We start from the raw sequence: 23,559 nt of genomic DNA, 5'->3' as shown, positions 1-23,559 counted from the left end.
CTTTCACCTTCTGTTAAGAGATAAAGAACTGTATTTTGTCACATACTGGTCTATTCTCCTTGATCTGTATGTTAACAGCCTGCATTCAGCTTTCTGACTGGCAGAGACCAGCAGCTGCCCCATGTCAGATCAGAGCCAGCTCCAGACAGCTCCAAAAGGGGCCTGCTTTTGGCCAGGGCCGAGCCATGAGCGATGCTGGTTGGAACTCTGAGAAAGCAGATTTAAGGAAGGAGGGAAAAAAATGTGCTGGGCAACAACAGCTGGGAGAGACAAGTGAGAAAATGTGAGAGAACCAGCCCTGCAGACCCCAAGGTCAGTGCAGCAGGAGGGGAGGAGGTGCTCCAGGCACCAGAACAGTTCCTCTGCAGCCTATGGAGAGGCCCCTGGTGGAGCAGGCTGTCCCCCTGCAGCCCATGGGTCCCACACGGAGCAGATCTCCACGCTGCAGCCCCCCCATGGGTGGAGGAGCCCCCGGTGGAGCAGGTGGATGTGGCCTGGAGGAGGCTGTGGCCCATGGAGAGCCCCTGCAGGAGCAGGCCTGGAGCTGCAGCCCGTGGAGAGGAGCCCACACAGGAGCAGGGGGTCTGAAGGGAGCTGCCACCCACCCATGGGGAACCCGTCCTGGAGCAGTTTGCTCCTGGGGGATGGACCCTGTGGTACGGAGCCATGTGGGAGCAGTGCTTGAAGAGCTGCTGCCTGTGGGCAGCCCCCACAGGCTCAGTTCAGGAAGGACGGCATCCCGTGGGAGAAACCCCACGTGGAACAGGGGAGTAGAGAGACTGAGAAGGAGCAGTGGAGACAAAGCGTTAGGGACTGACCACAGCCCCCATTCCCCTGTGCCAGGGTGGAGGTGGAAGAGAGTGGATGAGGGGAAGCTGTTTTTAGTTCTCACTGCTCTAGGCTGTTATTAATTGGCAATAATTGCCTGTGTGACATTTTTTGTCCCTTCTTAAAAAAGAAGGCAGAGGAGGAGCGAAGAAGCGAGAAACAGCAGAAGGAACCCTAAGGTCAGAGAAGAAGGAAGAGGAGGAGGTGCTCCAGGCACCAGAGACGCCCAGTTTTCCTGTGGGCAGCATCAGCTTGGTGGATGGGTCCATCTGTACCCAGCAGTGGGGCTGTTGTGGAGCTGGCTGGAACCATCTACATCCAGCACAGGGCAGACCCCAGCCTCTTCATCACAGAGGTCACCCATGCAGCCACCCCATTACCAATACCCTGACACCTACACCCAGTATACCCACAGACAAAATTTGTATTTATCACAAGACACTATGCAGATATAAATGGCCGTGACAAGCACTAAGTAGGCTTTCCAGTGTCTCCCTTAAACTTCCCTAACTTGCTGAGACTGCTCTTCAGTCACTTTCTTTCCTCTTCAGACTAGGAAATCACAGGCACATGGTAAACTCATTTGTTACACATCCCTAACACCACACAGCTGATGTGCGACAATCTCATGCCAAGCAAAGGCTGTGTGTCAGGTATGTTAATGCCATGAGCAACAACTAAGGCATTATCCTCTACACACCAGACTTTATCACCATATACCAAGAAATTCTCAATTACCGTCATGCTTATCTTATAGCCATGATTTCTATAAACAACAAAAGCAACTTGTTTTTCCCAAGATTGAAGCTGTTGTTTTACATGGGAAAGGATGAGGTACCTTTTCTCTGACATTTTCAGTTTTCTGTACCAGAGGAAAAAAGGTGGAAGAGAAGTATATACTAGTTTTTCAAACCTGTATGTTGCTTCCAAGAAAATATTCAATATAGTAACAAAATTATATAATTATTATTATCATTTTATATCACACCACCTTATTCAGTTGAATTAATGCTGGTCAGAAGAGCATGAAGTACCAAGAATTCAAGCATGTTACACGAGGTGATATGCTTGCTTGTAGGTTAACTCTAACCATTTACAAGTTCAGGTGAATGAACAGCGTGTAGGACATCTCCCATTAAATTTGAAGATACAGTGCTAACTCTAAGACCTGTTCACACTGATGAAAACACAGTACAATTTCAGTTGAGTCAGAATTACCAATACTGTAAAAAAACATTACGGGAACAAGGATGGAGGGGAGACATTTTTCTCTCTACTACCAAGCACTTAATGCCCACTTTTTCTAACATGACTATATTGGATTAAAAACTTCAGTGAATATGTGCTTCATCATCAACCTTTAGATAAGTAGATTTTAAACTTTTTGCTCAATGTCTTTGAAATATGCCATCCTAAACTAACACCAAAAATGATCTCTTCTGCCCTTATCCTAAACAAATCTTTCCATTACCTTATAGCTCAGCCCTGCTACCTATGGCCTTCTCGTGATCCAAGAGAAACAGCAACAGTATTTTCAAACAAATAAATCTGTTGTTTGTGTAACAAATAATCCATATTTACGCTTTCATCAGACTGCAATGAAATCAGAGCTGAACTAAATATGGAAAAACCATGAAGCATCTTCATTTTAGAAATCTTTTCAGTACAGTGTTATTGAAATAACCTTCAGGTAACAGTTCTTGGATATAGACTGCTCAGCCTCAGTGTCTTTCTGCTTTAAATCTTTCTTTCCAAAATGCTCCTCTTCCCCCTAAGCAATTTGCTCATTCATGCTTTGTCAGGAATATCTTTGACTTTCGGAATCAGGCAATATTTTGCCCCTTTTATATTTTGCCTCTCTCTTCTTGCTCAGCACCCTACAGGGATTATTGAAATACTACTACTCAAATATTAAAAACAATGAAAATTTAAAACCTCAGTTATAACTACTATTATATTTTTTAAAAAAAGTACTAATACCTGAAACACAGAAAGTAAAAACATATTCAAGATTCCATAGGCTAAGTGAAATAGAAACCTCTCTTTCCCCTTAACTGACCTTTGGATGGACATACACTGAACACTTTTATGTGAAACACAGCTGAATCCATGTTTCAGCATGTGTCTCCTTTCCACAGAGCTATTTAACATGATGTCATTACTGGAATAATGATCTTGTATCTAGACAGCCGTGATCTACACGTGCCAAGAAATTTTCTGGGAATCACAACAAATCATTTAGTCATTTGATACATATACCAAATGAAGCAAACTTATCTGTAAAGTCAAAGGGAATCTGACTGTTTACTTTAAACTTCACGTTATGTGATATGACGATTTCTTAGGTATGTTAAAGATACTACTAGGTGAATTATTATTCACCTCCTGCTTGGTATACCTCAGTATACTGGTTAAAGGACTACCAAAACCAATGGGTTCAACTGAAAGTGAAAGCAAACTTTATCTTTCCCACTAAAAAGTAAATACAGAAGAATTCTTTCTTCTTTAAAAGTATACAAGTAGTTTGCAGAGAGTAAGTGTAAAAATGCTCGGAGTCTCTGAGTCTGACAATCGAAGACATAACTAGAAGACAAAAAAATTAAAGCAAAGAGCTATGCCATTCCTGAATAGCATAGACAAAGACAGCCATCTTTACACACCTTAGGAATATAAGCAGAAAGGAGGTTTATGTTAAAACCAAAAAACAACCAAAATAAACCCCAAACCCAAACAACAACCAAAAAAACCCACCACCACCAAAAAACCCCTATACCACACCCACAAGGAAAACAAACAAGTAAGGGAAAAAAAAAAGCCACAGCCAAACCACAACACTCCTGCTTATCACGCACATAACCCCAAACAAAAATAATTCTTCTTACCCCATGAAGCCTATTTGAGACATCTTCAGTTGACTTTCCAGTTAACTGATAACTTGAATAAAATCAACAAGAACAAACAATGAAAAAATACCATACAAAAAGCATATAAACTACATAAACTAAATCAAACAACCCTCCACCTCTGATTTGATGAAATATAGATGGTGATCAGGTTGCCAAAGACAAACTGTTTTAGCCTGATTATTAAGCATGTAACCAAATACTACAGTGATCTCTATTACTGCATAAACTTTATGTGAAGCTGCATAGCATTATACCTTTTAGATGTAACTACAGAAGCAATCAAGTATCACAGAACTAAACATTACCACTTTGAGACAATTTTTGCTCTGCTCAGCTTTAGATTTGTTTATTTCTTCTGCATTTCTTCTTGTTAATCCTGGGCACTCTGAAACAACAATAATAGGACAGGATCTCTGTAGACAGAAACACACCTGATGCTAGATTGAGAAGGTTCTTAGAAATAGGGGCTGACAAGATACATCTAGAAGAATAAGTAGCTTTTAGTCAGCTTACGTCTTTCATTAAGAAAACTACTCTCCTTACACTAATAGAAGGGTGAGTATCTTTTTCCTCAAGACACACAAAGAAAAAAAAAAACCAACTTCCAAGGGTATTGCTGTGACAAACCCTCAAAAATACCGTCTTAATTACAGTTAAAATCAAGTAGATCAGCATAGAATCTAGTAGCTATAATCCTATACTATTTTTCTTCCAAGGAATCAAGAATCATTAACAATTAAAGACAAAAGATGAACTAGAGTTCCTTACAATTAGACTAAAAAATCAGTGCTCTATAAAAAGCAATTATTTTATGTTATGACACTATGGACCATACCAGCAAAAATAAGTTATTTTCTGATTCTTTATCCAGAACAAGTATTTTTCAGTAGCTTTCCTTAACAAGCCCGTGCAGTAAGTTGTTCACCTTCAGTTTATTAAAGGTGAATACCCTTCAGTAGAGGAAGCTACAAGGTCTTCTGGAACTGTTCTGGCACCATTCACAAACAAACAAAAATAGCCATGAACTTCTACTCTCCTTGCTTGATTTTTGTTGTTTCTTGTCCTACACCAGTATTGTTTGAAAGCTGAATGATACACAGGTATTAAGTGTACTCTAATTAATTTAATTTACTTCTGAAGGTTGCTTTAGATTTTCAGATTTCAGCATGTGATGGAGCTTTTCTTGAATATCTATGTGGGTGGACTTGATAGAAGAATAAGTTTAGTTTGCAATGCCTGTTGTCACATTATCTGTATTTTTCTGCACCAGCGAAAGTACATTAAACAATGACAAGCTCATTAATACAGATTTCAAAATGCTTACTTGGTTTGCTTCCCATTGTCTTAGTATCAATTTCACTTGACATGGCAGCTTAAGTAAAGCAAAAACAATCTCTTCACAAAGATGTTTTACAGGTCCAGAACACCAGCTTGCCATAGAAGCATGCGAACCACTTTGCCATGGCACTTGCATATTGTTCTGCTGGATTTAGAGGCCTTCTGTGGGGGAGTCTAACTGAACCTCTGTATCTTGCATGATCTACATGTAGATATTCCTGTAAAATAAACATCTAGTGACAAAACAGCTTGTTTTGCATGTGGCACCTAAAGCTAGCAGGTCTTCCAGGGCTGTTCATCTATTTTACTCTAGAGGCAATCAAAAACAACAAAAATAATCTGGGGAGCAAGATTCTGAAGCAGAGGTTTCCTGTTTTGCAGCAATCATATGACAGCCAGGCATCCTCTAATCTGCAAAAAGGCACAGAACCAGGAGAATAATTGTGCCTGTACACAGTAAACCAGTTTCAACTGCTGATGAAGAATCAGTATGCTGATGGTTCTGTCATCTGCTGGGACAGAGGATCAGGTCCTTTGAGCTTGGGGACAGTCTGCAGGACAGGTCTCCTGCTTCCGTTATATGGGGCTACTGTATTGAAGACAAAAAATGCCATTCTCTCATTCCCTATTTCCATGGAGAAGGTATTACCTTAAACTTAAGTCCCAACCCTGAATCAGGACTGCTAGGCCTCTACAGGCACACGTAGTAAATCAACAAAATCATAGAGAAACTTTGACTGGAAGTGACATCTGGTGGTCATCTAGTCCAACAAACCCCAGCTCCCTTTCATGCAGTTAGAATTTCTCTCATTGCAACTTGACCAGTGACTCTTTTGTTGAGCACCTCCAAGAAAAGTCTGTCTTCTCCATAACTGCTCCTTATATATGACAATTTCTTCTTCTTGTACTGTCTTCCCCAGATTGTAGAAAACCAGCACCCTCAGCCTCTCCTTGTACATCATGTGCTCCAGCCTCCTAATTGGTCTTGGTAGCCATCACTAGACTTGACTTGGCATGTCAACATACTGCTTTGATCCTTGGGGGTCCAACATAGGCGACATTATTTTACATGACACTTCAAAAGGCATCTGTATGCATGTCTTTAAATAAAAAAAATCTATACATATATATATATATATATATATATATTGTGTCACTTCTCTTGATCTGCTAGCTTCACTCTTTTTGCTGACGAAGTCCAGCTTTTTTCCTGGATTGAGAGCCCAGTTTCGTTAAAAGCAATGCAGAAAAGCAAAGGATATTAGTTGACAGAAATATTATTTAATCCATGCTTATTACATTTAAAAAGTTGTCACTATCATCAGCATCATGACAGAGATGAATATAGCCCTCTACTTACACATGGAACTGAGTCTTGGCACAATGATCCCCTTAGTCTGGCCAGCTCTAGAGTTTCTTGATCCTGATGCATGCTTCAAGTAACCAGGAATTTACTTTTTGAACACCTATGCAAAGGTTTATAAAACCTTTTTGTTTTTAGCTCTGTTGCTGGAGGGCAACAGCCCAAGTTCAGACTGTAGTTGACTCTCCTTTGCATCCTGGTGCAATTCAAAATGTTAACATTACAGGCCAAAACCATTAATCTACAAAGGCTTAATCTACAGCCTTAAGCCACCATGGATGAGAGTTTTAGCTCTTCACAAATCAATCTGTCATCTCAGCTTGTGCTCTCAGGCAATGACTACCTCAGTCTCTGCTCACAGGCTTACATCTTACATATTCAGACTGCCTGCAAGAACCAGTCACTGGAAGATCCAGCTGTGAGATCAAGACAGTTTGTTTTAAATTACAGTCTGTGTAACCAGGCACAGTAGAGGCCACCTTCTCTCTTGTAGAAAGACCTGTTAATTACTTTGCTGTCTTCATTCTGCTGCCATTTCTTGTCCTCAAGGACAAGCTGACATTTACCTCTTTCTTTTTTCCCCTGCTCATACCTCAAAGTCTATTTCTCTTTTGGAAAAGGGGACCAGTGTCTACTGCTCCTCTCCCCAGATCCCAATATTCAATTAGGAACATGCCCCTTGATATCGTTAAGCCCAGAACACTGCTACAGATTGAGTAACCATTAAGTTTTGATTAATTAAGGCTGCAGAAAGTAAAAGTATAATCTGATACAAAATTAATGCAAAGCGTTCTCAGGATACCAGCTTTAATTAACTTTACTGGAGAAGTTTTGCTGGTTGAATTCTCATCAGATTCTACCCACGCAGTCGAAAACATTTAATTTCTCAAGAGAAGATGAAGATTTGCATATTTAACTCCTAAATTTGCAAGAACACACAAACTTTGGCCTTGAGCTTGGTGATAACTGGGACACACTGCTATGTATTTTACTACCAGTACATCTACATAGTCTATAGAATAAAGTCTAACATATGCATCTTATCTACAAACTGGATAACATACTACAGGAGACAGAATGATGATTTCCATTATGAACTGGAACACAAGAAACAGTCTTAGGAATACACACGGCAAGCAGGCATTGAAATAAGATTCTGTTTTGAAATCAATTTTTGAAGTAGTAAAATAAAAAAGCAGTAAGAAATTTTATCTGTTAGCATCTGGAAGAAGGTACATACAAAATGCTTCTTTGCAGTGAGGTTTCCTCATTAGTATATTGCAATTATGAACTTTTAAACCTTTGAGTTTTTTTTTTTTTTTTTTTTTTTTTTTAAACAAACAAACAAACAAACCAGAAGATATATAGTGTGAAGCAATCACTCTGACATACGGTCCAGAAGCACAGAGCTGACCTTCATCTCTGTCCTTTGTGAGAAAACAAAAAGAAAGGGGAGGAGTACCAGAACAGAGTGAGCTGGAACAGCTAGAGGCTGAAGACAAAGAATTCCACAAAAGCACCTCTCATACAGAGCTCTGGCCACAGCAGTAAAAAAACAAATAGTTTATAAATTTGTTTGTTGTTGTTTTATGTTTTTAAAAGTTGCTTCCCAGACACTCTTTGAAAGATCATACTCATTTTAATTGCTGACGTTTTTTCCTAATTTCTTCATCTTGTGTTTCTCATGCCATTTTCAATAATTAATTTGAAAGACCCAGCCAGAATCCTCTAACTGCAACTTATACAAGAGGTTCTCTTCATGCTACTAGATAGCACGCATGTGGCACAGCTGGCAGTCTTCTGTTTTCACAGCAGTCAGGTTTTCATTTCATCTACTGCAAGAGAAATAGGGAAGATAATGCGACATTAAACTCCCCTCTTCATCTTCAGGAAACATGCTGATGATGTCTGGAAGAATGTCACTCTGTTGTAGATGGAACAAGGAGCTGCAATGGAGAACAGTCTGTACCAAAGTTCAAAACTCAAAAATATATTTGAAACAAAGTTCCTATTTTCCAATACAGAGTAGAAAGAACCAAGACACACAACGTAATTACAAGGGATTAATTAGGTATAAAGCATTAAAATGAGGCAAGCAAAGTAATGTCTCATATGGAAAGAAACAGAAGTGCCCAGTTTCAGTGTTTCAACAGTTTCAAAGGTTTCTACCAAGAGAGGATCATTTTGGTGGATTTATTACATGAATTTATGATGAACATGAAGCCAGATGGTTGTAAACAGATTCATAAAGGCCAAATTTCAACATTTTTACAAGCAACCTTAGAATTCTGCTTATTCTATTGGTTAAACAGAACAACAACAGCTAAAAAAAAGTCTTGAATGTCACAGAAAAAAAAAAAAAAGGGCTTAAAATGGATTTTTCAGAAGCTTTCAGGCCACTAAAGCACTGTCCTTCCCAGCTTTTTATTAAACTAAGGCTCCTGTAAAATTACTGGTAGGAGGCTGCACAGATCTTTCATCAGCTTTGCAATGTAGCCATCAAACACACTTGGAAAAAGTGTGGTCTATATTAAACATACAAAGTTAAAAGAAAAAAGAAAAAAAAAAAGCATGACATAGAAGCCTTTAAGATGGCCTTGGAGAACGTTTAATTCTGTTTGTGCTGTCCTTGAATTCATCTAACAATTAAACATACTTAGCGAGCCCTATAAAGACGTCTGTTAGGATACTATTGATATATTTGCTACATTTAAACAACATCCTGGATATCAAAGCTTTTGAACAGCCAATTCACACTTCTTTGGCTTCAAAGTTTTATTTTAAGAGAAAAATGGAGTGTCTGTGTGCCAAGGTAAATTATCAATAAGAAAACAATTTTAACACTGTGAAACAAATACAGAAGCTGTACAAAGTCATGCAGCTCTCCAAATATTCAGAGCTCAACTCTCTCAGAGTACAACTGAATTCTGTTTCAACCTTCTGCTGTAGGAAAAACCTCCCTCTGCTTTTCTTTCTTAGGGTGAATTGGGAAGTCAGGGAGAAGAAAGGTAAGTAAGGAAACACCCAACAATATTGCAGACCATCGCAGAGACTGAGCAAGAAAGGGAATACCATTTATCACTCAGCAGATATTCATCAGGTAGGTATGCTTTGGTATTTTCTATGCAGGTAAAGAATCCTGTAACTACACCATTTTTTAGAAATCTTTTTACAGTGAACCTAGAAACAGCTGCTTCATCTGGGTTAGCGCTGATCTAAATGCAGCCACGGACTTGCTGGGAAGACATTCATCACACCTCTATGACAGGCACAAAGAAGTTACAGTGGGTAAGACACAGGTGTGAATGTAACATATATATTTTGCTTTAACTATCTGCCTGGCATCTGGAACTAACTAGCAAACCTGGCAGATAACGTGGTAGAGGTGTTTGAGTTGGCAGACACAAAGTGGTATTAACCACAGATTTCACTGAATGAAATACACTACTAAGTCTACTTCCTTTACCCAAACTTGCAACCTCCAAAAACACATAGAGCCAGCACATCACATCCTCTTTCAATCCTAGAACAGATTGGGTTGGAAGGGTCCTTAAACATCCTCTAGTTCCAACCCCTTGCCATGGGCAGGGACACCTCCCACTAGATCAGGTTGCCCAGGGCCTTGTTCAGCCTGGCCTTGAACACCTCCAGGGATGGGGCATCCACAGCTTCTCTGGGCAACCTGTGCCAGGGCGTCACCACTCTCTGAGTGAAGAACTTCCTCTTAACTATCTAAATCTCCCCTCTTTTAGTTTAAGCCATTCCCCAATTCCTGTCATAGTCTACCCGAGCAAAAAGTTTCTCTCCATCTTTTTCGTAACTCTCCTTTAAGTATTGAAAAGCTGCAGTAAGGTCACGCTGGAGCCTTCTCTTCTGTAGGCTGAACAGCCACAGCTCTCTCACCCTTTCTTCATAAGAGAGGTGCTCCAGTCCTCTGACCAACTCCACAGCTCTCCCCTGGACCCACTCCAACTGATCCACATCCTTCTCGTGCTGGGGGCCCCAGACCTGGACATTGCACTCCAAATGGAGCCTCACAAGGGCAGAGCAGAGGAATACAATCCCCTCCCTCAAGCTGCTGGTCACTCCTCTGGTGATGCAGCCCAGGATGCAGTTGGCCTTCTGGGCAGCAAGCACTCACCACTGTGCTCATGTTGAGTTTTTCATCCACCAGAACCCCCAAGTCCTTCTCTGCAGGGCTGCTCTCAATGTGTTCTTCACCCAATCATGCCTGGGATTGCCCGGACCCAGGTGCAGCACCTTGCACTTGGGACTTGTTGAACCTCATTAGGTTCACATGGGCCCGCTTCTCCAGCTTGTCCAGGTCCCTTTGAATGGCATCCCTTCCTTCTGGTGTATCAACTGCACCACTCAGCTTGGTGTCATCTGCAAACTTGCTGAGGGTGCACTCAATCCCACTGTCCGTGTCAATGATAAAGATATTAAATAGTACTGGTCCCAGAACAGATCCCCTGAGGGACACCACCCTTTGACAAGGCATTTTTTTTTCTTTTTTTTTTTTTTTCTTCACTAACCATCAGTGATTGGCATTACCTACAGTATTATCCTCCAAAGATTTAAGTAAAAGTAATATCATGGTTCCTACTATTTTGCCTGGTATCAGACTGATAGACCTTGGAAATTTTAAGTCATTATATTTATCCATTTTGAATAAAGACAACATTAGCTTTCCTTTTCTTGGTAACTGTTATTTGTACTGTTCCAAAATAGTTGAGGGAAGAGTAGAAGAGCATGAAAGAACGAATGGTGGGCAGTTCCATTTAAATTCGGGTGGCACTGCTGTTTTTTGAGCAAGCTGTACCCAACAATGTGTGACAAACAAATTCCACTCTTTTTGGTAGCTTGTATAAACATAGCTACAGAAACAGACTAGCTAATGGGTCACAGATGGCCCTTCCATTAGAAGATTAGAAGGATGCGGTAGGAATTCCACAGAAATGAATGGACTTCAAAAGCTTTTAAGAAATATGCCTTTGGAGATAAAAATTTCTTTCTTGCCTGATTTTTCTGCTAAGAAATTTTGGAAAGGACTCAGATTTCAGTGGATGATATAAAGTATCTTGTCATAAAGGCACTTCAAATAGTCAAGACTATAAATGACAACTTGGCAAAGCCATTTTAGCTCCCTCACAGCACCTGGCAGAATGTTTGGATGTTGAGATAAGCCTCACATGTGTAAGTGTGCACTTTTCCTTTGGCTCAGAGTAGATGAGAAAGCACATCCTCCTCCAAGCAACTGCAGAAATAAAAATTACTTGCCAAACCGGGTATTTTCCATCAGAAGGCTAGGAGTAAGCCACACCATCTGAAAGGTCCTGCTCCAGCAAACAAAGGGGCTGGAGTATTGCTCAGTGAAGTAGTAGAGTGACTTCTGTCATTCTGAGATGAGAAGAAACTCAGAAGAAACAAACAAACAAAAAGCTTGCCTGTAGAAAAAGTAGCATAACATGCTGGTCAGTAAGACAAAAAAAAAAAAAAATGAGATCCCAGTTACATTACAGTTGCATCCTCCATGACTACTTTGCAGATTTGTCATAATTAAATGTCAGGATGAAACCGAGACACTCCCATTCTCTCCATCACCATCCCAGTTTCCATGGAAAAACAGGCATCCACTTGAAGTAGGTGTGTTGTGGATGATCCAAGTGCAGACAGTGAGGCACTCAGATGGGTGTTTTAGACCTTATTCCAGTCTCGTATTCCCCTTGTGTTAAGAGATACAAGGATTTTCAGAAGGTAACAAAGGATCCTTTACGTGCAACTGGTTATTGTCAGGTATTGCTGTGTTCACCTTTCCTAGGTGAAACCAAGCAAGTGACTACAAAAGCCAGGGTGTTTTCATCAAGTTTTATGAGGGGATCTTGAGACACTCATTAAATAGGAAAGGAGAGACAAAGAAAATGGTCGATGTTCAGCTCTGGTTAGGTTTTGAACAATAAGCAGTGTGTGAAGGAAGAAGACCTGGATTAAACTTGTGGGTAGTCCCTTCAGTTAATGGACAAGCGAGCAGTCAGCAAGGCCTTACATGCAATTTTATTTACAGAAGCATACAGATAACTGACTTCATCTGTGTCTCACTCTCAGATGTCATCCATGCCACCTTAAATAACCAACAATTCTGATCAAGTGTCTAAAACCACACACTGGGTAGGAGGGAAGACACCCTTTTCATAGACAGCTGGCCCTGGGGAGATGTATAACAGTTGCTTCATTCAACATTTTTTCTTTTTCCTATCTTTAATAGGCTTCTTCATTATTTCTCTTTATATTTGATCACATGTAAACTTGTAAACTAAAGACCTCCAATTTAATGCTTTTAATAGATGAAAGAATTTGAAGAACCTTCTCTTAAAATTTCTATGTTATATTTTAACTTCCCTCAATTAATGCTTTTTTCTTTTTCTTGCTTCTAGCTTTGAAACACTGCTCCTGCAAGGAATAAACACTTTCACGTTGCTATTTAATCCCACTTGATCTTTTCATGCTTCCCTGAATACTTTTTCATTTTGTGATACTTCAGCTAGGTTAGATGCAAACAGCCTCCTCACCAAGTGTAAGATTTTGACTTCAAATGATCTGGCTAGTTGTAGAAAGCAGTAGGAACCTAAAAGAAAAAAATCTCTAAGAAAGCTTTAAGCCAAAACTCTAAGACAGAAGCATCTGACTTACATATCTGACCCAAATACATACAAAAGCAGAAAAGAAAAAGAGAAGGACAGCTATAGAGCAGAGATCACAGCCATGTTTACTTTGGATTACTCCAAATTGAATAGAGTGACCCAGCAACACGTCTCTCCTCACACTGTCTCACACTCATCAGTTCCACAAAGAAGGCACTGCCTATGGAGGGGTAGGGAGAAGAAACCTCACCCATTGGACAATAATCAACATAAATACTAACGTGTACAATTAAACTTTTTAGTCCAACATTTGACTTATCCAGAAAGACTCTCAGTAGATCCACTCTTGCATTCCTCTGGTGACAGTTAACTCCTCTATTTATCTTTTCCAACCAGTCCACATGCATGCCCTGACATACATTAGAATCTCTTAAGAGAAACAACCCTTGGTAAAAATGAAAGCCTAGTATTTTGGCCACTGTTAACAGAAATGGCAATAACGTTTGTAAATTACTAACACATAGCGGGAAACTGATAAAGTCAAGGTGCTAAAGCATAAGTTCTCTTGAAATTTGCTCAGTGCCTAATGCTCAAAGAAAGCGCAGCATTCAGTGGTCAGCTCAGATCACAAAAGCTTGGCAAGTGGGGGCAAACTGCTCAGATTCGTGGCACCTTCTCTTTTTCCTCTCACTCCTGTGGGAAATGAATGCAACATACCACCACATGTGGCGGTCATTTGGGTGCTGATCCCAGCGCAGTGCTTCAAAAAAGTTCTTCCTCCTAATTTTGTGCCTTGCAGTTTGTTTAAGCAATCAGATGCATTTTCAAGTGCTAGTCTCCAAAAAAATTTACAATATAGTAGTTAAGAACAAATATTTATAAAATAGTGTGCTGCCAAGATAGTCCCAACTATAAACTCAAAAGGCTTATCGACAAAGTAAAGAATATACTTGGAAAATGAGTATCAGTGCCTGGCCAGACCAAGAAGAGGGGAGAAGGTGGAAGAACATAAATTATAATGAAGGGTGGACTTGAAGAATCAAATAAACCTACACAAAATACATTTGCATAGTGTGCTGTCCCACTGGAAACACTGCTTAAGAAGCAGAGCTGCAGTCAGTAACGGATGAACAGCCTTCAAAATTGCTTACATGAGGCATAAAAGTAACAGGAAAGAATTTTCTGCTTGGGAGGAAATAGTATGGTTCAGTGTGCTGCAGCAGTCATCAGAAATCAGTACCTTTTTCTGGAGATTAGCATAAATAACTCCCTGCAGTTCTACTGGCTATACGACTGGGGGAAAACAATGTTTAAACTACACCTTTCATTCCCTGCTTGTCAATGAAAGTGGAAATACTGTGAAGTGTTTTGAGGTCTCCATGATTAAAAGTATATAATACATTTCCCCAGTATCTAAGAAAATGAAAGTAACACAAATTATTCTTCTTGCTCTTTGGTTTGTAAGGTAATTGTTTCAACATGCAAAGAATGTAAAATTGAAAAGTATCCACTTCTGGAGTGACAACTAGCTAGTGTATCGTACCATGCTAAATATCTTCATGCAACTCCTTCCTTAAGCACTAATCAGCATCATCAGTTTTTGATATATTAAAAGCTTATTACTGTATCCACATGCAATGAATGCGAAAGTATTAGTGAGGAAGTGATGTCACATGCTTATATTTATTTATTTATTTATTTATTTATTTATTTATTTATTCTTATACACAGTATCTGTGTTCCTCTGGATGCATGGCTATCATGTTTGTCTTCTATAAATACCCTCGTGCTGTATGTGTCATGGGGGTGGGTATGATACTTTCTGTGGAAGCTGTGCACCTCATTCACCATTTATCAGTGTTTCTGCCTCTGTAAAAATTCAGTAGAACATTGCCATTGCCCCAGACAGGCCCTTGTAGTATCAGCTATAACAATTACACTCTAAAAAGGACATGCAGGGCTGGCAATGCCCTTTTTGTACATTGTCACTCAGAGTGAATGACACTGGCATTATAGAATTCTATTTTATGCCTTATAATGTTTCAGCTGCCATTCAACAGATCAACACCTGTACTCCTCACAGGCAAATTTACACACCAAAGAAACATTCAAGAAGTCCTCTAGTTATTCAGATAACTCAGGGCACTTCCTATTCACGGTATTCTGCTTGGAAAACGTTCTGGTGTTTGCCTAAGAAATGAATGTTAACATTAGTTGCCTGTCTAGAAGCAAATATATGATAAAATACTCTTACCTCACTGACAAAAAGCTCTGGTATCCTTAGGCTTTCAATGCATGCTGTAATCAAAATTGATAAGCCATGTCTTTCTCAAGTCACGCAGCTTCTATATTCATGCGTACTCCATTCACATTTCTTATCACGCTTTGACTCCATGAGACCTTACAAATAACAGTTACTTAAAATGCAGCAGTCTATTCTTAGGCTTTATTTATTTATTTTTCATTAATAAAGTGTTTCATGTTATGTCTGCCTTTCAGAGTACGTTTTTTTTTTCCACATGCTCCAATTCTCATATGCGATAATGGATCCTATTCACTCATTTCCAGCTCGCCATGTCTAAATTCACAAACATCAGCCCAAATCCGTAACCTGCCATCATCCCACTATTTTAAAACATAAGAAATATGAAACAAAGAAAGGGCTGAACTTCTCTTGTTCTGTAAGGCTACACACTGCATTTTTTCTTTCTTACATTTTTAAGACACACTTTTTTGATATTTTTATGCATTTGTAAGAGACACATTTTGAGATCCAGCTACCAACATCCATGCCTCCTGCTAATGACACTCAATTAATTCTTCCAGACTCATTGCAGACATATCATTGCAGTGATCCTACAGTGAACTTCATGGGGATGCCAGAGATCAGTTCAAATGAAATGCAGAATTAATAACTGTAGGGAAAAAAAAAAAAAAAGAAAAAAAGAAAAGGAATAGAACAGAAATAAAAGTCACCACACCACTAAGTGGAGTTCCTACATTGTTACCAGTGCCTAACAGAAATAAAGTTGTAGTAAGCATATAAATAACGTGATGAAGAATCAGATATGAAACAAGAGTTTCATACAGGAAGAGTAAATAAACCAGGAAGACTGTTTTTGAGGAAAAAGACAATGTGATAGATAAAATGAAATCATGACAGGTGAGAAATTTAAAAGGAAATGCTTGCTTAACATTTCTCACAACATGACAATCTAAAGGGCACCAATTAAATGATTAGGCAACAAATTTAAGGCAAAATGGAGACTCACACAAGCACGGCATCATATGCCTGCCACACTATGGAGGCTGAGAACATAAATCAGAGCAACTGAACTCATTCAGTGAGGACACTATATCTCCTGCAATTAAATACAGTAGTGCAAGTATTACTTTGAGCTCATAAAACTGTTAATCAATGCTGAGCACCAAGTGCTGGAAGACTCCATCAGAAGAATGTTACTGAATTTATGTATTATTTCTCTATTATGTATTACTTCTCCAAGCATCCTTTACTGAAAGTTTGCCAGCAGTTTTATTCCAATAGCACATTTCTATTATTACAGGTTAGGTCTATACTGATATAATGCACAACTTTTCTAAATGAGAAGAAGTTTATGTCCATCCTAGACAGTTTGAGCAGACATCTGACAGTTAATATTCTGGTGTGAACAACTATTTTTGTTTATTTACTAGCTATTCTAAACCGCACCAGTCAATGCCATCTGTCAAGCACCATGGGAAAAAAGTCTCCATGCATATTTCATTTAAAATATTCATAAAATAAAAAAGACAGTCACTAATAGTTACTAAGAGGTTTTGCTCAACTTAAATAAGATGTATCCTTCATTCCTTTTCTTGCTATGTATTTTTTTGCAGTGTGTAACAGTGTTTTCTTGGAATTCATAAACAACATACAAACATCAAGAACTTACTGCACCTTAAGCAAGCACTTCAGGAAGTTTGAAAGCAGCACAGTCTGCTTATTCCGATCACCCTTTTAAATTTACATCTCAGTGAAGTGAGAATGGTAATAAAATACCACTTAACATAAATAGTTCTTCTTGGCCCCCTTGTGGATAGATGATTGATTTTGAAGTAGAAATGCATCTAATGCATTTTTAATTTCTACTTTGATCAGGTTGAACAACAAAAAAAAGCAGCAGCAAGCAGCAGCATTGAACTACAACTCTGGAAACTCTTTGGAAGAAAAGTTAAGATTCCAAGTCACTTGTAAGAAAATACAGAATTGATGGAACATTTAGGTACATAATTTAGTCTAGTCAGTTTAGAAATTACTTTTCCATGAAAGGAAAAGAATATATAAAATACAATAAGGAGATGATCAAGTGTCAACATTTCAGTTTATTCACTTTCCCTTGCTTTGGTGAAGACTTTGTTCTTGAGCCTTGGCCTGAAGGAGTTCAGACCAACTGAGCTCAAGACTTCTGAGTGTAGAGAAGTTGTGTACTCATACTTTTTGCAGTTCTTTGTGTTACTCTGGCATTCAAATAGCAGCAGTCATTTTCACGTAATACCTTGTACGGGACTCACTGACATGTTTCTCACTGGGGATCACAGCTTTGAGTCTCCCATTAAGTTTGCCTCTGTCCTACCTGTGAGCAATCAACAGGTTAAGTAGAGATGCTGAACAGGAGCCAATTTAAGGCTGCTACTGAAGTAATAATATCCTTTACCAATATGATCCACAGTATTTTAAGGGAGGTTTAACATGTACTATAAACAGTATCATGGAAGGACCATTAATAAGCATCTGTGCTATTTTAAAACAACAGGTGGTGAGATCGTTTCACCAGAGTTATGTGCTCACCATATGTGTAAATGGAAATTCTGTAGGAGGTAGAAGGCAAATGAGTGAATAGTTAGCAAATACATATATTATATATTATATAATATATATATAATTATATAGATATATTAAGATGTATATGATCTCATTAAAGCTGCAGCACATTTTACAGGCTAGCTAACAGCTGCCAGGATAACTTCAATGTATCTTTGAGTCTTTTGGAACAGTTTCTAGAACAAAGATGTGACAAAAAAGCAGTCAGAGAAACAAAGACCGTATGTTGGAGTTAGACCTATTTGCCTATCACTTCTGATGAATCACGGGGACATTAGTGCAGAAAGGGATGCATAACTGTGCAGAGACCAGCATGTTGCTTTGAAGTACTTCTGAAATGGGACAGGTTAAACTGCCCATGAATCCCATAAAGCCAAAGAACAGCAACATAGCCTATTTTAAAACTGATTTTAATAATGGTTAGAAAACAAAATACATTCCACTAGAGACAACTACACCTGGGAAGACATCAGAATTTGTCCACTGAAGTTCTTCTCCAAAAAGGTTTGGGGAAAAAAACAACAACAACTTTACACTTGGTTCACCCAGGGTAGAAAGACAGAGGTACCGTGGAATCATTTTACTGCCACAGAAAGTCAGGCAGCTCAGAAATGCAGTATATTGGCAGCACGCTAGGGAGCACAAAGAAAACCAGTGTAACTCATTGGTTCTTCTGCAAACTTTAAGGGATGAAAAATGAGACTGCCTGATCTGGCATTTGGCTAGGACATTTCCACCAACACTCCTATAAGAGATTCCGTTTTATGTTTCTTTCTCCCAATAATTTTATATTTAAAGACATGGATACATACTGGAACCACACAGTTCTTATACTATAAGATAATCTATTTTATTATGTTAGACACTTTTTAAGAGTATAAACCCAAAGACTGTCTTGAAACTAGTGTATCAATGCATCATGAAATTAATGCAAATAAATGGATTCATGCTTGTGTTGCGTTCACATAAACCTCTCTTGAAGAGGACCACAAATCAGATTGCTCCTGCAATAAACATATACGAACTCTGTTCTACATTCCAGATACTAAATTCATGGCTTCAGTATCTTGGTTGTGAAGTTCTGATGTAGGTCAATTAGGTCTGTGTACAAAGGTACTTAATGCCTGTCTTGTTCCCACCACTAGATATCAATCAATTGAACTCTTAGTTCTCCTTAACAATTGTTACCTTTGCATTTGACTGACCACTCACATGCAGACTTTCTACTGACAGTAATTAAAGACTCCAGCAGAAGATTTTACTATGCAAGTGGGTTTGGATGAAATTTAGATAAAACTGATAAAATTTAAGTCAATACCTGGCATTTAGTTCTGATGGAACTTTTTTCTCATCTAGAAATGCTAGTTACTGCACATACAGGGCATGCATTTCAAGCATTAATACATTTGTTGTCATGAAGAAACAATGGTATCACTACCTTTAAAACACTCCTATTTGCTCATGTAGAGTGTGTGTTTGTATGTATTATATATAATTTAATGTCTGCTTGCTCACACTCTGCTCATCTTCCTTTATTTCTTGGACTCTAAGGAATTCATAGATGGAGAAAATAATTCGACTGAAAGCCTAGTAACAACATAACTGGACTGTTACCTGCTTGATCTAGAAGGTGCTTACTTCAGTTGGTTCAAATAGCACTTAGAAATATCAGCCTCAAACATTCTCATAGTAAGGAAAATGCATTAACTGAACTGTTTCATTTCAGCCTTGGAAAGGAGCATCAAGCCTCTGTAGCTTCAAGAGCATTCAAGGTTACTAGGTTTTCCAGTTTGTTCTCCTAAGGAAACAAGCTTTATGCAAACATATCCATCTGGCCCCTGCTCATAAATTTGGTTAAATGAACCTGCTGGTTCAAAGGCTGGCTGTGGCCTAGAAATCTCAGAGATAATTAAGGTCTTACATATTTGCAGAACTAACCCAGATGAAGAAATCCAAAATAGCAGACCCTCTGAGGAAAAGGCAGCTAAGTCTCAGCTGCCACCCAGTCTGTCTGGCATCATCCAGCTGGGCAACTGTGCTGTTCTTCCAGGCAGTGGGGCTCTTGCCCCAGATCAACCACAGCAAAGATCCTTTTCTTTGCCTGGTAGAGGTAAGGAACTTACTGTAACAAAAGGAGTAAGAGGAGTTAAGAAACAAGTTGATTTACGCCATTTAACTAAATCCAAACTGGTAGTTACATATGTACTTTTCCTACAGACACATGCACTCTTGCATTTGATATGATTATACCGTCTGTCTTTGGAGTACACATAAACAACAGCAAGTTTCCTGTGTCAAACCAACCAGATGTATGTGCACATATATAATAATGACTCTTGGCCAACTAGTCCTTCTTCCCTGGCACCACACTGTTTTAGAAATTACTGACATCCTTTTGAAACCCTCTTTACATTTGCCAGGAAGCACAAACAGCTATATTTACTGTGGTAATGTTTTGTCAACATTAGCAAGTACTCATACTACCCCACATTTACAACAACAGAATGTGAAACCCTTACTTGATGCTCTCTTCAGCAAAGCAATGGACTCAATATAGAATGGGTGGACTAATATGAAAAGTATGTGAACTCAGCTGCATGGTTTCTTTTTCCAGCCAGAGGCCATTACAGCAGAAATCAACAGATGACTGCAACATTGCAACTGCTGAGACAGACAACCACGTTCTTTTCTGACAAAAAAAAAAGAAAAAAAAGAAAAAAAAAAAAAGTAGAGAGATGATAATTCAGGCTCCCAGGTGTTTTACAGGAACAAGGTATATGTTTGGTAGATAAAAAGTAGATTTGATGGAACGTGTTATTACTTTTTCTGGCTTGAAATGCATACAATGGATGTGCCATGGAGTGCTTAACGGGGTTTATATGGGGCCATAGTTAATGACTATAATAGCTTATACGGGGTCATACTTAATGACTGTTGTTCACAGTAAAGATCTGTCTGTTGAACTGATTTCTGACAGTGCAATTCACCAGTCATGCTTTGTTTCAGCCTTGTGAAGCCTCAATTGTCCTTTATATGCATTTCCTGCCTCCGTAGCCATCATTCGCCTTCTGCTTACCCAGCAACAATACTGAGGCAAACACATGAATTTAAACATCTTCCCAGAAATAACAAGAGACCAAGCATCTAACTGCCTGTTACCTCCATAGGTATCATTTTTATCATTCCAGCACCGTGGCCTGGAGCTTTGGCCACAACTGAGGAACCCACAACTACATGAGCTGCTCAACGAGCGCACAGCATAACAGGATCCTTTACAATGAATGTGTAAGTAAATAGACATTGAACAAAGTAACTTTCAGGTTCCGGTATCCTGCTTCCTTTTCTCATTAGTACCTTATCCTTCCTCTCACCGGAGGCACAATCATTCTTTTCGCTTCCCAACCAAACCATATAAAGCCATTAACCATTACCACATGCAAACAGAGCTCATGCTAATGATCTGCCTATGCATGCCAACCCTGGCCTCCTGTACTGACATGCCATCTCTTCAGCATCCTTCCTGAGAGCAGAACAAAGGAAAAACAAAACCAAAACCCAACAAACATACCAGAAAAGGACACAGGCCAGGCAGATTTTTCCCCTTTCGCTCAACTCCAAGCGACTACTCGTGTACTGCCAGGACCCGTGTACATACCACGAGGAAGGCGCAATGTCAGTGGCCAAGCTACACTGCTGCGTGTACTCCTGTTTTCCCACTTAGATGTTGATACGATGGCGACACAACTCATTAATTCTTCCATTTAGCCAACGAGGGCACTGGGAATTTCGCCGGCATTTCTCATCCCAAACCTCCCACCGGCCGGCACCAATGGAAAAAAACGCACGGAGCACGGAAAGGAGCCCGTGAGGAGCCCGCAGCACCCATGTCGGTGCGAGGGCCGGTTCTCTAACTTCTCCCACTCTCCCTTTAGTTCCCTGCGCGGCGAGCTCCGGCCGGGGGTGGTGTACGAGGCAGCTCCGCTCCCCTCATCCCCCCCGGCCCTAAGATGTCTCCCTGCCGCCGGCGGGAGCAGCAGCAGCAGCAGCAGCAGCAGCAGCAGGAGGCGGCCCGGAGCTCGGCCCCGCACCTGCCGCAGCCCTTGCGACCCCCACACCCCGATCCGTGCCGCCGAGCAGGGAGCGGGGCAGAAAGCAGAGCGTGAAGGAGACGGAGGAGGCGGCCGCGGCCCCCAGCTCCCCGCAGCCCCCCGCAGCCCCCCGCTCACCTTTGCAGCGACCGGCTCAGCGCATCTTCCCCCCTCCCTGCCTCCCGCTGCTGGCTCTGGTGGTGGCGGCGGATCGGGGCGCCCCGCGCAGCCCCTCCCTCAGCTCCCGCTGCCTCTTCACCCCCACATCCCGGTGCCGGCGGTGCCGGCGGCAGCTGCTCCTAAATTCACGGCGCTCCGGCGGCATGAAGTCATCCTCTCCGCCCCCTCCTCTGGCCGCCGCACTCCGCTCTCGCCGAGGACGGGGAGGGGGGGTTGAGGCCGCCCCGCTGCATCCCCCCCCCCTCCCGGCTCCCTGTCCCTCAGCGCCCGGCCCCGCGGCACCGTACCAGGGCAGGGCAGGGTCCCGCGGCGCTGCGAGGCCGGAGCCGTGGGGGGAGCCTTCCCCCCGGGGTGTGCGTGTGTCTGTTTTTCAAGGAAAATCCGCTGTAATCCCTCGTGTGGGCGCCCGGCTCCCCCCTCCTCCTCCTCCCGCCGGCCTCAGGGCGCGCAAGCGCTTCGCAGCCTGCGCCCCCAAAAAAACGCCTTGCGCCCCCAAAAACGCCTTTCCCTGGGGGGCCGTGGGGAGCTGCTTGGCTCGGGGGTTCCTGCTCCGTGCAGGGGGTTGAAGGCCAGAAGGAGGGCCTAGTCCTCCACCGTCCTGGCTCAAGGTCACCAGGACGCGCTTCTCCCTTTTACGAGGGTGTCCTGATATTTTTAAGATCCACCAGTAGGCAGCACATCTATTTTTGTTATTTATAGAGCGCCGTGCGTGCACTGGGGAGCTGGCAGGCTTGTACAGAAAGAAGGCTGGACTACAGCCACAGTTTACAACCCCATGAACCAGCACGGCCGTGTCACTGCACAAACAGCACCAGGCGGTCCAGTGCAGATCAACAGATAGGTGTGTGGCCAAGTCACTTGGCCCGAGAGCTCTTGGCATTGCCCAAGCGAAGCAAACAAGGAGAAATCCTGATGGAAGAGCTCCCAGGGAAACACAGATGCTGTGAGCGCAGGTGTTCCCAAAGCACTTGGTCCTATTGACCGGGTAGCCAGTGTACCAGTGAAGTTCTGGAGTAGGCACGAGTTGGAAGCACTGCTGTTAGCCATGGTGGTAAAGCCTGAGACAGGAGCAAAGCTCTCGAGAGGAGCTGCTTCAACAGCCCCAGGAATAGCTAGGAAGGTTGTCTGTAGTGGCAGAGGAAAGCAGATAAGGGGAGAAGAGTCTCATTAAGGTAAGGATCTTAATCTCGGTCTCTCAGATGAAATGGAAAAACTAAGAGCCCGTGTTCCTGTTTGGAAATTCCTTGTATTTATATTTCTAGTGGTTATGAAAAGGCTTTTAACTGTGCTGGGATCTTTGATTTGATTCCCAGTGCCTGCGCAGTTCCACAGTTGCACTAATTTGGGGCAG

At 41.1% G+C, this 23,559-nt stretch overlaps 1 protein-coding gene across 4 annotated transcripts in view; it reads right to left on the bottom strand.

Annotated features, from left to right (window-relative positions):
• Positions 1–22,808, bottom strand: part of PKIA (cAMP-dependent protein kinase inhibitor alpha) — a 46,315-nt gene extending 23,507 nt beyond the window's left edge. Inside the window, exon 1 of one of the 4 annotated variants that reach the window (XM_084508301.1) lies at positions 22,496–22,808. The gene's annotated coding sequence lies outside the window, so the exon portion shown is untranslated. Of the gene's footprint in view, positions 1–20,459; positions 20,588–22,166; positions 22,404–22,495 lie in introns of those variants that run through there. The other 3 variants (XM_084508298.1, XM_084508299.1, XM_084508300.1) reach the window with 3 other exon arrangements.
• Between the last annotated feature and the right edge of the window lie 751 nt (positions 22,809–23,559).

The sequence above is a fragment of the Aythya ferina genome, assembly GCF_964211825.1.
Source record: "Aythya ferina genome assembly, chromosome: 2".
Lineage (NCBI taxonomy): Eukaryota > Metazoa > Chordata > Aves > Anseriformes > Anatidae > Aythya > Aythya ferina.
This window is presented reverse-complemented; position numbering and strand designations above follow the sequence as displayed.